The sequence below is a fragment of the Piliocolobus tephrosceles genome, chromosome 7 (assembly GCF_002776525.5).
Source record: "Piliocolobus tephrosceles isolate RC106 chromosome 7, ASM277652v3, whole genome shotgun sequence".
Taxonomy (NCBI): domain Eukaryota; kingdom Metazoa; phylum Chordata; class Mammalia; order Primates; family Cercopithecidae; genus Piliocolobus; species Piliocolobus tephrosceles.
This window is the reverse complement of record NC_045440.1, coordinates 42,719,855-42,735,059: the sequence shown is the minus strand read 5'-3', so window position 1 is coordinate 42,735,059 and position 15,205 is coordinate 42,719,855.

The window sequence follows — 15,205 nt, the reverse complement described above, 5'->3', positions numbered from 1 at the left end:
TACTCTACATTTCCCAATTTGAAAGTCGGTCTTTGAGGGTTCTGCAAAGGGATACAAAGTGGTAACCAGAGGCCTGTGTTGAGAGAGGAAATAACTTCCATCGACAATTGGAGAGAAGATTTCTGCGCAACTGTTTTGTGATGTTTGTATTCATCTTATGGAGTTAAATCATTCTTTTATTGAGCAGTTTGAAATCACTGTTTCTGTGGAATCTGAGAAAGGACATTTGGAAACGCACTTTAGAATATCCTGAAAAAGAAATAACCTCAGAGAGAAACCAGAAGGAAGATTTCTGTGAAAGTGCTCTGTGTCACATGAATTCCACTCACACAGTTAAGCTTCTCTTTTAATTGAGCAGTATCATAACACTGTTTTTGTTTAGTCTGCGAAGAGATATTCAGGAGCGCTTTGTGGCTTACGATGAGAAAGGAAACGTCTTCAGAAAGGAACTGGAGAGAAGCTTTCTGAGGAGCTGCTTTGTGACGTGAGTATTCCACTCACAGAAATATACCTTCATTTTGCTAGAGGATTCTGTATCCCTTTTGGAGAAAGAGCTACCAAGAGACATTGGGGTGTATAGGGAGGGCTATGGTGAAAAAGAAAATATCCTCAGACAAAAACTGGAAAGAAGATTTCTGTGAAACTGCTTTGTGTTAGATATATTTATTCATCTCGCATAGTTAAAACTTTTCTTATATAACGCAGTTTGGAAACTCTGTCATGCACGGATCTGCGAAGGGACATTCGGAAGCACATTCAAGCCTACGGTGAAAGAGGAGATATCTTCAGATAAAACTGGAGAGAAGCTTTCTGAGAAATTACTTTGTGTTGTATGCCTTCCACTCTGGGAGTTATACGTCTTTTCTCACAAGGCAGTGTTTGAACACTGTTCCTGTGAAACCGAATAAGTGATATTTCAGAGCGCATTTTGGACTATGGCAAATAGTGAAATGTACTAAAATAAAATCGAGGAAGAAGCGTTCCAAGAATCTGCTATCTGATATGTGCATTCACTTGACAGAGTTAATGCTTACTCTATGTTGCCCAGTTACGATATTCTGTCTTTGAAGAATCTGTGAAGTGATATTTAGTGACGCCCAGTGGCTTGTGGTGAGCAAGGAAATGTCTTCCGATGAAACCTGCAGGAAAACTTTCTGAGCAACTGCTCTGCAATGTGTGTATTCGTCTCATAGAGTTAAAGCATTCTTTTAATTAAGCAGCTTGAAATCACTGTTTTGGTGGAATCTGAGGAAGGACATTTGGGAACGATTTTTAGAATATGGAGAAAGAAATATCTTCAGGTAAAATCCAGAAGGAAGCTTTCTGTGAAACTGCTGTGTGTCGTCTTAATTCCTCTCACTCATTTAAAACTCTCTTTTCATTGAGCAGTTTTGTAACCCTTTGCATGTTTAGCGTGTGAGGGGATATTCGGGGGCACTTCGATGCTTACGGTGAAAAAGGAAATATGTTCAGACCGAAACTGGAGAAAAGATTTCTGATGAACTGCTTTGTGACATGTGCACTCCACTCACAATGTTATACCTCTCTTCTCATACAAGGTTGGGGAAACCCTTTTGGAGAAAGAGGTACCAAGTGATATTCAAAAGCATGTTGATGCCAATGGTGAAAAGGGAAATAGACTCAGACAAAAACTGGAAAGAAGCTTCCTAGGAAACTACTCTGTGACATGTGTAATAATCTCACATAGATATATTCTCTACATTTCCCAGCTTGAAAGTCGATCTTTGAGGGTTCCACGAAGGGATAGTAAGTGGCAACCAGAGGTCTGTGTCGAGCAAGGAAATGTCTTTCATCGAATATTTGAGAGAAGCTTTCTGCACAACTCTTTTGTGAAATTTGTACTCATAAAGTTAAATCATAGTTGGATTGAGTAGTTTGAAATCACTGTTTCTGTGGAATCTGAGAAAGGACATTTGGAAATGCTCCTTAGAATATTTTGTAAAAGAAATAACCTCAGAGAGAAATCAGAAGGAATGTTTCTGTGATACTGCTCTGAGTCACGTGAATTCCACTCACATAGCTAAGCTTCTCTTTTCATTGAGCAGCATCATAACACTGTTTTAGTTTGGTCTGCGAAGGGATATTCAGGAGTGCTTTCAGGCTTATGGTGACAGATGAAATGTCTTCCGATAGAAACTGGAGAGAAGCTTTCTGAGGAGCTGCTTTGTGACGTGTGCATTCCACTCATAGAATTCCACTCACAGAATGATGATTGCATTCCACTCACAAAATGACGTGTGCATTCCTCTCACCTTTCTTCTCCCAGAGGATTCCGGAATCTTTTTTGGAGAAAAAGGTACCAAGAGACATTCGGGAATATACAGATGGCTATGGTGAAAAAGGAAATATCCTCAGACAAAAACTGGAAAGAAGATTTCTGTGAAACTGCCTTGTGTTAGATGTTTTTATTCATCTCACATAGTTAAAACTTTTCTTCTATTACTCAGTTTGGAAACTCCGTCATGCATGGATCCGCAAAGGGATATTCGGAAGCACATTCAGGCCTATGGTGAAAGAGGAGGTATCTTCAGATAAAAAGTGGATAGAAGCTTTCTGAGAAACGACTTTGTGATGCATGCATTCCAATCATGGAGTTATACCTCTTTTCTCACAAGGCAGGGTTTGAACACTGTTCCTGTGAAACCAAAAAAGGGATATTTCGTAACGCATTGAGGACTATGGCGAATAGTAAAATATACTGAAATAAAATAGAGGAAGAAGCGTTCTGAGAATCTGCTCTCTGATAAGTGCATTCACTTCACAGTCTTAATGCTTATTCTATGTTGCCCAGTTTCAAAACTCTGTCTTTGAAGGATCTGTGAAGGTATATTTAGTGACGCCTGGAGGCTTGTGGTGAGCAAGGAAACGTCTTCAGTTGAAACCTGCAGAGAAATGTTCTGAGCAATGGCTTTGTGATGTGTTTATTCATCTATTAGAGTTAAACAGTTCTTTAGATTGAACAGCTTGAAATAACTGTTTTGTGGAATCTGAGGAAGTATATTTGGGAACGATCTTAAAACATGGAGAAAGAAATATCCTCAGGTAAAATGCAGAAGAAAGCTTTCTGTGAAACGGCTCTGTTTCGTCTTAGTGACTCTCACTCTGTTAAGTCCCTCTATTCATTGAGCAGTTTTCTAATCCTGTGTATGCCTAGCCTGTGACGGGATATTCAGGATCACTTTGAGGATTACGGTGAAAAAAGGAATATGTTCAGACCAAAACTGGAAAGAAGCTTTCCGAGGAACGACCTTGTGACGTGGGCATTCCACTCACAGTGGTATACCTATCTTCTCATACACTGTCGGGGAAACCCTTTCGGAGAAACAGGTACCAAGTGATATTCGGGAGCATTTTGATGCCGATGGTAAAAAAAGAAATAGCCTCAGAATAAAACTGGAAAAAGCTTTCTAGGAAACTACTCTGTGATATGTGTAATCATGTCACAGAGGTAATGCTTTCTTTACATTACACAGGTTGGAAAATGCCATTGACGGATCCATAAAGGGATCTTAGGGAACACATTCAGAAATATGGTGAAAAACAAAATATCCTCAGACAAAAGCGGGAAAGAAGCTTCCTGTGAATCTGATTTTTGCTATGTTTATTCGTCCCACATAGATGAAGCTTTCTTTACATTACTCAGCTTGGAAACTCTCTCATGGATGGAACCACGAAGGGATATTTGGGATCACATTCCGGCCTATAGTGAAATAGGAAACATAGTCAGATCAAAATGGGAGAGAATCTTTATGAGAAACTGCTTGGTGACATGTGCATTCCACTGAGAGAGTTACAACTTTCTTCACATAAGGCACAATTTGAACACTGTCATGTAAAAGGAAAAGAGTGATATTCGGAGCACATTGAGGACTATGGCAAAATTGAAATGTGCAATAAAAAAACAGAACGAAGATCTCGAAGAAATTGCTCTCAGACATGTCCATTTTGACACATTGTTAAAGCTTACCCTACATTCCCCAGTTTGAAAGTCGGTCTTTGGGGGTTCTGCGAAGTGATACTAAGTGGCAACCGGAGGCCTGTTTCGAGCAAGGAAATGTCTTCCATCGAATATTGAGAGAAGCTTTCTGCTCAACCCTTTTGTGAAGTTTGTACTCATCTCATAGAGTTAAATCGTTCATTGGATTGAGTAGTTTGAAATCACTGTTTCTGGGGAATCTGCGAGAGGACATTTGGAAATGCTCTTTAGAATATCGTGAAAAAGAAATAACCTCAGAGAGAAACAGGAAGGAAGCTTTCTGTGAAACTGCTCTGCATCACGTGAATTTCGCTCACGCAGTTAAGTTTCTCTTTTAATTGAGCAGTATCATAACACTGTTTTTGTTTAGTCTGTGCAGGGATATTCAGGAGCACTTTGTGGCTTACAGTGAGAAAGGAAACCTCTTCACATAGAAACAGGAGAGAAGCTTTTGGAGGAGCTGCTTTGTGTTGTCTGCATTCCACTCACAGAATTCCACTCACAGAATGACGGGTGCATTCCACTCACCTTTCTTCTCCTAGAGGATTTCAGAATCCCTTTTTGAGAAAAAGCTACCAAGAGATATTCGGGAGTATAGGGATGGCTATGGTGAAAAAGGAAATATCCTCAGACAAAAACTACAAAGAAGATTTCTGTGAAACTGCTTTGTGTTAGATATATTTACTCATCTCGCATAGTTAAAACTTTTCTTATATTACGCATTTGGAAACTCCGTCATGCATGGATCCTCGAACAGACTTTTGGGAGCACATTCAGGCCTATGATGAAAGAGGAGATAACTTCAGATAAAAAGTGGAATGAAGCTTTCTAAGAAACGACTTTGTGATGTATGCATTCCACTCAGGGAGTTATACTACTTTTCTCACAAGGCAGTGTTTGAACAGTGTTCCTGTGAGACCGAAAACGTAATATTTTGGAGAGCATTGAGGACTATGGCAAATAGTGAAATATACTGAAGTAAAATCGAGGAAGAAGCGTTCCAAGAATCTGCTCTCTGATATGTGCAATCACTTCACAGAGTTAATGCTTACTCTATGTTGCCCAGTTTCTAAACTCTGTATTTAAAGAATCTGTGAAGGGATATTTAGTGGCACCCGGAGGCTTGTGGTGAGCAAGGGAACGTCTTCCGATGAAACCTGCAGAGAAACTTTCTGAGCAACGGCTTTGCAATTTGTGTTTTCGGCTCATAGAGTTAAACCGTTCTTTAGAGTGAACGGCTGGAAATCACTGTTTTTGTGAAATCTGAGGAAGGACATTGGAATCGATCCCTAGAATATGGAGAAAGAAGTATCCTTAGGCAAAATCCAGAAGGAAGGTTTCTGTGAAACTGCTCCACGTCATCTTATTTCCTCTCACTCAGTTAAGCATCACTTTTCATTGAGCATTTTTATAACCCTGTGTATGTTTAGTGTGTGACAGGATATTTGGGAGCACTTTGAGGCTTACGGTGAAAAAGGAAATATCTTCAGACTGAAACTGGAGAGAAGCTTTCCAAGGAACTGATTTGTCTCATGTCCATTCCAGTCAGATTGTTATACCTCTCCTTTCATACAGCGTTGGGGAAACTCATTTGGAGGAACAGCTACCAAGTGATATTCGGGTGCATGTTGATGCCGGCGGTGAAGAGGGAAATAGCCTCAGAGAAAAACTGGAAAGAAGCTTTCTAGGAAATTACTCTTTGATATATGTAATCAACTCGCTTAGATAGAGCTTTCTTTACATTATGCAACTTGGAGACTGTCATGGACGGATCCAGGAAGGGACCTTTGGGAGCACATTCAGGACTGTGGTGAACAAGGAAATCTCTTCAGATAAAAAATGGAAAGAAGGTTTCTGTGAATTGGCTTTTTGCTATGTTTATTCATCTCACAGAGATGAAGCTTTCTTTACATTATGCAACTTGGTAACTCCCTCTTGGATGGATCCGTGAAGTGATATTTGGGGTCATATTCGGGCCTAAGGTGAAATAGGAAATATAATCAGATAAATACTGGAGAGAATCTTTCTGAGAAACTGCTTTTTGATGCATGCATTCCACTCAGGGAGTTGTAACTTCCTTCTCATAAGCCACATTTTCAACACAGTTCCTGGAAAACGAAAAGTGTGATATTCGAAGCACATTGAACACTCTGGCAAAAAGTGAAATATCGTCCAATAAAAAACAGAAAGAAGCACACGAAGAAACTGCTCTCGTAAATGTCCATTCTTTTCACAGGGTTAAAGATTACTCTACATTTCCCAGTTTGAAAGTCAGTCTTTGAGGTTTCTGCGAGGGATAGTAAGTGGCAACCGGAGGCCTGTGTCGAGCAAGAAAATATCTTACATCAAATATTTGACAGAAGATTTTTGGGCAACTCTTTTATGAAGATTGCGTTCATCTCATAGAGTTAAATCATTCTATCGATTGAGTAGTTTGAAATCACTGCTTCTGTGGAATCTGAGAAAGGACATTTGGAAACGCTCTTTAGAATATCCTGAAAAAGAAATAACCTCAGAGAGAAATCAGAAGGAAGCTCTCTGTGAAACTGCTGTTTGTCACGTGAATTCCTCTCACACAGTTAAGCTTGCCTTTTCATTGAGTAGTATCATAATACTGTTTTTTTTTTTTGGAGACAGAGTCTGGCTCTGTCGCCCAGAGCGCAGTGGCTGGATCCCACCTCACTGCAAGCTCCGCCTCCCGGGTTTATGCCATTCTCCTGCCTCAGCCTCCCTAGTAGCTGGGACTACAGGTGCCCGCCAACTCGCCCGGCTAGTTTTTTGTATTTTTTAGTAGAGACGGGGTTTCACCGGGTGAGCCAGGATGGTCTCGATCTCCTGACCTAGTGATCCACCCATCTCGGCCTCCCAAAGCATAACAGTTTTTGTTTAGTCTGCAAAGGGATATTCAGCAGCTCTTTGAGGCTTACGGTGAGAAAGGAAACATCTTCAGGTGGAAACTGGAGAGAACATTTCTGAGGAGCTGCTTTGTGACGTGAGCATTCCACTCACAAAAATTCATTCACAGAATGACGTGTACCTTCCACGCACAGAATGACATGTGCATTCCACTCACCATTCTTCTCCTAGAGGATTCTGGAATATCTTTTGGAGAAAAAGCTACCAAGAGATATTCGGGAGTATAGGGATGGCTATGGTGAAAAAGGAAATATACTCAGACAAAAACTGGAAAGAAGATATCTGTGAATCTGCTTTGTGTTAGATGTATTTATTCATCTTGCATAGTTAAAACTTTTTTTCTATTACTCAGTTTGGAAACTGCATCATGCACGAACACACGAAGGGACATTCGGGAGCACATTCAGGCCTATGATGAAAGAGGAGATATCTTCAGATAAAAAGTGGATAGAAGCTTTCTGAGAAATGACTTTGTGATGTATGCATTCCACTCAGGGAGTTATACCTCTTTTCTCACAAGGCAGTGTTTGAACTCTGTTTCTGTGAAACCGAAAAGGTGATATTTCGGAGCACTTTGAGGACTATGGCCAAGAATGAAACGTACTGAAATAAAATCGAAGAAGCGTTCCAAAAATCTGCTCTCTGATATGTGCTTTCACTTTACAGAGTTAACGCTTAGTCTATGTTTCCCACTTTTGAAACTCTCTCTTTGGAGAATCCGTGAAGGAATATTTAGTGACAGATGGAGGCTTGTGGTGAGCAAGGAAATGTCTTCCGATGAAACCTGCAGAGAAACTTTCTGAGCAACTGCTTTGCAATGTGCATATTTGTCTCATAGAGTTAAACCGTTCTTTGGGTTGAACAGATTGAAATCACTCTTTTTGTGGAAACTGAGGAAGAACATTTTTGAATGATCCTTAGAACATGGAGAAAAAAATATTCTCAGGTAAAATCCAGAAAGAAGCTTTCTGTGAAACTGCTCTGTGTCGTCTTAATGGCTCTCACTCAGTTAAGTCCCTCTTTTCGTTGAACAGTTTTCTAACTCTGTGTATGCTTAGCGTGTGACAGGATACTCGGGAGCACTTTGAGGATTAAGGTGAAAAAAGAAATATGTTCAGACCAAAACTGGAGAGAAGCTTTCCGAGGAACTGCCTTGTGATGTGTGCATTCCACTAACAGTGTTATACCTATCTTCTCATACAGCGTCGGGGAAACACTTTTGGGAAACAGGTACCAAATGATATTCGGGAGCATATTGATGCCGATGGTGAAAAGGGAAATAGGTTCAGACAAAACCTGGAAAGAAGCGTTCTAGGAAACTGTTCTGGGACATGTGTAATCATCTCACGTAGAAAAAACTTTCGTTACATTACAGAGGATGGAAACTTTCATTCACGGATCCTCGAAGGGACATTCAGGAGCAGATTCAGGACTATGGCGAAAAAGGAAATATCTTCAGATAAAAACTGGAAAGAAGCTTTCTGTGAATCTGCTTTTTGCTATGTTTATTCATCTCATATAGATGAAGCTTTCTTTACATTACGCAGCTTGGAAACTCCCTCATGGATAGATCCGTGAAGGGCTATTTTGATGACATATGGGCCTATGGTGAAATAGGAAATATAGTCAGATAAAAACTGGAGAGAAGCTTTCTGAGAAACTGGTTGGTGTTGTGTGCATTACACACAGAGAGGTATAACTTTCTTCTCATAAGGCACAGTTTGAACACTGTTCCTGTAAAATTAAAAAGTGATATTCGGAGCACATTGAAGACTATGGAAAAAAGTGAAATGTCGCCCAATAAAAAACAGAAAGAAGAACTCGAAGAAACTGCTCTCTGACAAGTCTATTCTTTTCACATGGTTTAATCTTACTCTACATTTCCCAGTTTGAAAGTCTGTCTCTTAGGGTTCAGTGAAGGGATAGTAAGTGGCAACCGAAGGTCTGTGTCAAACAAGGAAATGTCTTCCTTCTAAAATTGGAGAGAAGACTTCTGCACAACTCTTTTGTGACGTTTGTATTCATGTCATAGAGTTAAGTCATTCTTTAGATTGAGCAGTTTAAAATCACTGTTTCTGTGCAGTCTGAGAAAGGACATTTGGAAACTCTCTTTAGAATATCCTGAAAAAGACATAACCTCAGAAAAACCAGAAGGAAGCTTTCTGTGAGACTCCTCTGTGTCACGTGAATTCCACTCACACAGGTAAGCTTCTCTTTTCATTGAGCAGCATCGTAACACTGTTTTTGTTTAGTCTGCAAAGGGATATTCTGGAGGACTTTGAGGCTTACGGTGAGAAAGGAAACATCTTTCGATAGAAACTGGAGAGATGCTTTCTGAGGAGCTGCTTTGTGACATGTGCATGTGACTCACAGAAATATACCTTTCTTCTCCTAGAGGATTCTGGAATCCCTTTTGGAGAAAGAGCTACCAAGAGACATTCGTGTGTATATGGAGGGCTATGGTAACATAGTAAATATCCTCAGCCAAAAACTGAAAAGAAGATATCTGTGAAACTGCTTTGTGTTAGACATATTTATTCATCTCGCATAGATAAAACTTTCCTTATATTATGCAATTTGGAAATTCCATCATGCACGGATCCGCGAAGGATCATTCGGGAGCACATTCAGGCCTATGGTGAAAGAGGAGATATCCTCAGATAAAAATTGGGTAGATACTTTCTGAGAAACTCATTTGTGATGTATGCTTTACACTCAGGGAGTTATACCGCTTTTCTCACAAGGTAGCGCTTGAACACTATTCCTGTGAAATGGAAAAAGTGATATTTCGAAGTGGAATGTGGACTATGGTGAATAGGGAAATATACTGAAATAAAAACGAGGAATAGGTGTTCCAAGAACCTGCTCTCTGATATGTACATTCACTTCACAGAGATAATGCTCACTCTGTGTTGTCCAGTTTCAAAACTCTCTTTGAAGAATCTGTGTAGGGATATTTAGTGACATCTGGATGGTTCTGGTGAGCACGGAAACGTCTTCCGATGAAACCTGCAGAGAAACATTCTGAGCAACTGCTTTGCAATGTGTGTATTCGTCTTATAGAATTAAACCATTCTTTGGATTGAACAGCTTGAATTCACTGTTTTTGTGGAATCTGAGGAAGGACATTTGGGTACGATACTTAGAATATGGAGTAAGATATATCCTCAGGTAAAATACAGAAGGAAGCTTTCTGTGAAACTGCTCTGTGTCGACTTAATTCCTCTCGCTCAGTAAGCCTCTCGTTTCATTGAGCAGTTTTCTCACCCTGTGTATGTTTAGCGTGTGATGGGATATTCGGGAGTACTTTCAGGTTTATGGTGAAAAAGGAAATATGCTCAGAAAGAAACTATGGAGAAGCTTTCCGAGGAACTACACTGTGATTTGTGCATTCCACTCACAGTGTTATACACCTCTCCTCATGCAGCGTCGGGGAAACCCTTTTGGAGAACCAGGTACCAAGTGATATTGAGGAGCATGTTAATGCCGATGGTGAAAAGGGAAATAGCCTCAGACAAAAACTGGAAAGAAGCTTTCTAGGAAAAGACTCTGTGATATGTGTAATCACCTCACATATATAAAGCTTTCTTTGCATTACACAGCTTGAAAATTTTCATGGACGGATCCACGAAGGGACATTCAGGAGCAGATTCAGGACTATGGTGAAAAAGGAAATATTTTCATATAAAAACTGGTAAGAAGCTTTCTGTGAATCTGCTTTTTGCTAGTTTATTCATCTCACATAGGTGAAGCTTTCTTTATGTTACACAGCCTGGAAACTCCCTCGTGGATGGACACGCGAAGAGATATTGGGGATCACATTCGGGCCTATGGTGAAATAGGAAGTATAGTCATATAAAGACTGGAGAGAAGCTTTCTGAGAAAGTGCTTCATGATGTGTGCATTACACTCAGGGTGTTGTAACTTTCTTCTCATGAGGCACAGTTTGAACACTGTCCCTGTAAAACCAAAAGAGTGATATTCAGAGCACATTGAAGACTATGGCAAAATTGAAATATCAAATAAAAAACAAAAAGAAGCATCGAAGAAACTGCTCTCTGACAGGTGGATTTCTACTCAGGGAGAAAGCTTACTCTACATTTCCCAGTTTGAAAGTCTGTCTTTGCGAGTTCTGTGAAGGGATAGTAAGTGGCAACCGGAGGCCTGTGTCGAGCAAGGAAATGTCTTCCATCGAATATTTGAGAGAAGTTTTCTGCGCAATTTTTTGTGAAGTTTGTGCTCATCTCATAGAGTTAAATCATTCTTTGGAATGCGTAGTTTGAAATCACTGTTTCTGTGGAATCTGAGAAAGGACATCTGGAAACTGTCTTTAGAATATCCTGAAAAGGAAATAACCTCAGATAGAAACCAGAAGGAAGCTTTCTGTGAAACAGCTCTGTGTCACCTGAATTGCACTCACACAGTTTAGATTCTCTTTTCATTCAGCAGTATCATAACACTGTTGTTGTTTAGTCTGCGAAGGGATATTCAGGAGCAGTTGAGGCTTATGGTAGGAAAGTAAACGTCTTCAGATAGAAACTGGAGGGAAGCTTTCTGAGGAGCTGCTTTCTGATGTGTGCATTACACTCACAGAATTCCACCCACAGACTCATGTGTGCATTCCACTCACAGAATGACGTGTGCTTTTGACTCACCTTTCTTCTCCTAGAGGATTCTGGAATCCCTTTTGGAGGAAAAGCTACCAAAGGACATTCGGAAGTATAGGGATGGCTATGGTGAAAAAGGAAATATCCTCAGACAAAAACTGGAAAGAAGATTTCTGTGAAACTGCTTTGTGTTAGATATATTTATTCATCTCACATAGTTAAAACATTTCTTATATTACGCAGTTTGGAAACTCCATCATGCACGTATCCTTGAAGGGACATTCAGGAGCACATTCAGGCCTATGGTGAAAGAGGTGATATTTTCAGTTAAAAAATGGAGAGAAGCTTTCTGAGAAACGACTTTGTGATGTATGCATTCCACTCAGGTAGTTATACACCTTTGCTCCCAAGTCCGTGTTTGAACACCGTTTCTGTGAAATTGAAAAGGTGATATTTTGGAGTGCATTGAGGACTATGGCGAATAGTGAAATGTACTGAAATAAAATTGTGGACGAAGCATTCCAAGAATCTGCTCTCTGATATGTGCATTCACTTCATAGAGTTAATGCTTACTCTATGTTGTCCAATTTCGAAGTTCTGTCTTTGGAGAATCTGTGAAGGGATATTTAGTGACGCCAGTTGGCCTGTGGTGAGCAAGAAAACGTCTTTTGATGAAACCTGCAGAGAAACTTTCTTAGCAACTGCTTTGTGATGTGTGAATTTGTCTCATAGAGTTATACCGTTCTTTGGATTGAACAGCTTGAAATCACTGCTTTTGTGGAATCTGAGGAAGGGCATGTGGGAAACATCTTTAGAACATGGAGAAAGAAATATCCTCAGGTTAAACACAGAAGGAAACTTTCTGTAAACTGGTTGTGTCGTCTTAATGGCTCTCACTCAGTTAAGCCCCTCTTTTCATGGAGCAGTTTTCTAACACTGTGTATGCTTAGCGTATGACAGGATATTCGGGAGCACTTTGAGGATTACAGTGAGAGGGCAATATGTTCAGACCAAAACTGGAGAGAAGCTTTCCGAGGAACAGCCTTATGACCTGTGCATTCCACTCACAGTGTTATACCTCTCTTCTCATACAGCACTGGGGAAACCCTCTTGGGGAAACAGGTACCAAGTGATATTCAGGAGCACGTTGATGCTGATGGTGAAAACGATAATAGCCTCAGAGTAAAACTGGAAAAAGCTTTCTAGGAATCTAATCTGTGGCATTTGTAATCATCTCACATAGATAATGCTTTCTTCACATTACGCATCTTCTCAAATCTCATAGATGTATCCATGAAAGGGACTTTCATGAGCACTTTGTGGACTATGGTGAAAAACGAAATATCTCCACATAAAAATGGGAAAGAAGCTTTCTGTGAACCTGCTTTTAGCTATGTCTATTCATCTCACATAGATGAAGCTTTCTTTGCATTACACAGCTTGGAATCTCATTCGTGGATGGATCAGCGAAGTGATATTCGGGATCACGTCTGGGCCTATGGTGAAACAGGAATACAGTCACATCAAAACAGGAGGGAAGCTTTCAGAGAAACTGCTTGGTGACGAGTACATTCCATTCAGGGAGTTATAGCTTCCTTCTCGTAAGGCAAAATTTGAACACTGTTCTTGTAAAACCATAAGAGTGATATTCGGAGCACATTGAACACTATGGAAAATTGAAATGTCCAGTAAAAAACAGAAAGCTTCATTGCGCTAAGAGGTATTCCATTTCAGATTTCAAGAAAACTGTGTTGGCAACCTGATGGCTGAAGAGAAAAGTGTACATCTGTGAGTAGCATTCACACATCACAATGCAGTTACTCTGAATGCTTCTTTCCAGTTTTATCAGAGGATATTTCCTTTTTCACCATAGGCCTCAATGAGCTCCCAAATATCACTTTGCAGAATCCACCAAAACAGTGTTCGCAAACTGCCAACAGAAGGGAAAGGTGAAAATCTCTGCAGGATGAATTCACACATCAGAAAGCAATTTCTCAGAAAGCTTCTTTCTAGTTATTATGTGAGGATATTTCCTTTTTTGCTGTAGGCCTTGATGCACTCCCAAATATCACTTTGCAGATTCCACGACAACAGGGTTAGCAAACTGCCTCATGAGGCAGAGGTTGTAACTCTGTGAGTTGAATTCACATACCACAAATAGGTTTCTCAAAAAGCTCCTTTCTAGTTTTTATTAGAGGATATTTCCTTTGTCACCGTAAGCTTCATTGCACCGAGAAATATCCCAATGTAGATTTCAAGAAAAACTGTTAGCAAACGGATCCATGGAAAGGAAAGTGTAACTCTGTGAGTTGCACTCACATGTCACAATGCAGTTTCTCCGAACGGTTCTTTCCAGTTTTTATCTGAGGATATTTCCTTTTTCACCACAGGCCTCAATGCATTCCCATATATCACTTTGCAGATTCAACGACAATGGTGTTAGGAAACTGCTTCAAGAGGTCTAGGCTGTAACACTGTGAGATGAATTCATATGTCACAAAGAAGTTTCTCACAAAGCTTCTATCAAGGTTTTAATTGAGGATATTTCCTCTCTCAGTGTAGGCCTCAATGCGATCCAGTGTAGCCCTTCTCAGGTTCCTCAAAGGCAGTCTTACTCGACTGCTCCATGAAACGTAAGTGTAACTCTCTGAGATGTATTCACACATCACAAAGAAATTTCTGAGAAAGCTTCTTTCACGTTTTTATCAGAGGATATATCCTATTTCCCTGTAAGCTGCATAGCACGAAGAAGTATCCCATTGCAGATTTGAAGAAAACTGTGTTAGCAAACTGATCCCTGAAGAGAAAAGGGTAACTGTGTGAATTACATTCACACATCGCAATGCAGTTTCTCTGAACACTCCTTTCCAGTTTTAATCAGAGGATATTTCCTTTTTCACAACAGCTCTCAATGAGCTCCCAAATATCACTTTGCAGAATCCACGAAATCAGTGTTAGCAAACTGCTATTAGAAGGGAAAGGTGAAACTCTGCGTGAGGATTTCACACATCAGAAAGCAGTTTCTCAGAAAGCTTTTTTCTAGATATTATCTGAGGATATTTCCTTTTTCACCATAGGCCTCAATGCGCTCCCAAATATCACTTTGCAGATTCCACCACAACAGTGTTAAGAAACTGCCTCAAGTGTGAGTTAAATAACTCTACACCGAGTCTCCATCTCCCAGCGTGAGCGACACAGAAGACCGGTGATTTCTGCATTTTCAACTGAGGTAATGGGGTCATCTCACTTGGGAGTGCCGGACAATCGGTGCTGGTCAGCTGCTGCAGCCCGACCAGCGAGAGCTGAAGCAGGGCGAGGCATTGCCACACCTGGGAAGCGCGAGGGGGAAGGGAGTCCCTTTTCCTAGCCAGGGGAACTGAGACACACAACACCTGGAAAATCGGGTAACTCCCACCCCAATACTGCGCTGTAACACCGGCACACCGGAGATTATATCCCACACCTGGCCGGGAGGGTCCCACGCCCACGGAGCCTCTCTCCTTGCTAACACAGCAGTCTGCTGCAATCTAACCGCAAGGCAGCAGCGAGGCTGGGGGAGGGGCGCCCGCCATCGCTGAGGCTTAAGTAGGTAAATAAAGCCGCTGGGAAGCTCGAACTGGGTGGAGCTCACAGCAGCTCAAGGAAACCTGCCTGTCTCTGTAGACTCCGCCTCTGGGGACAGGGC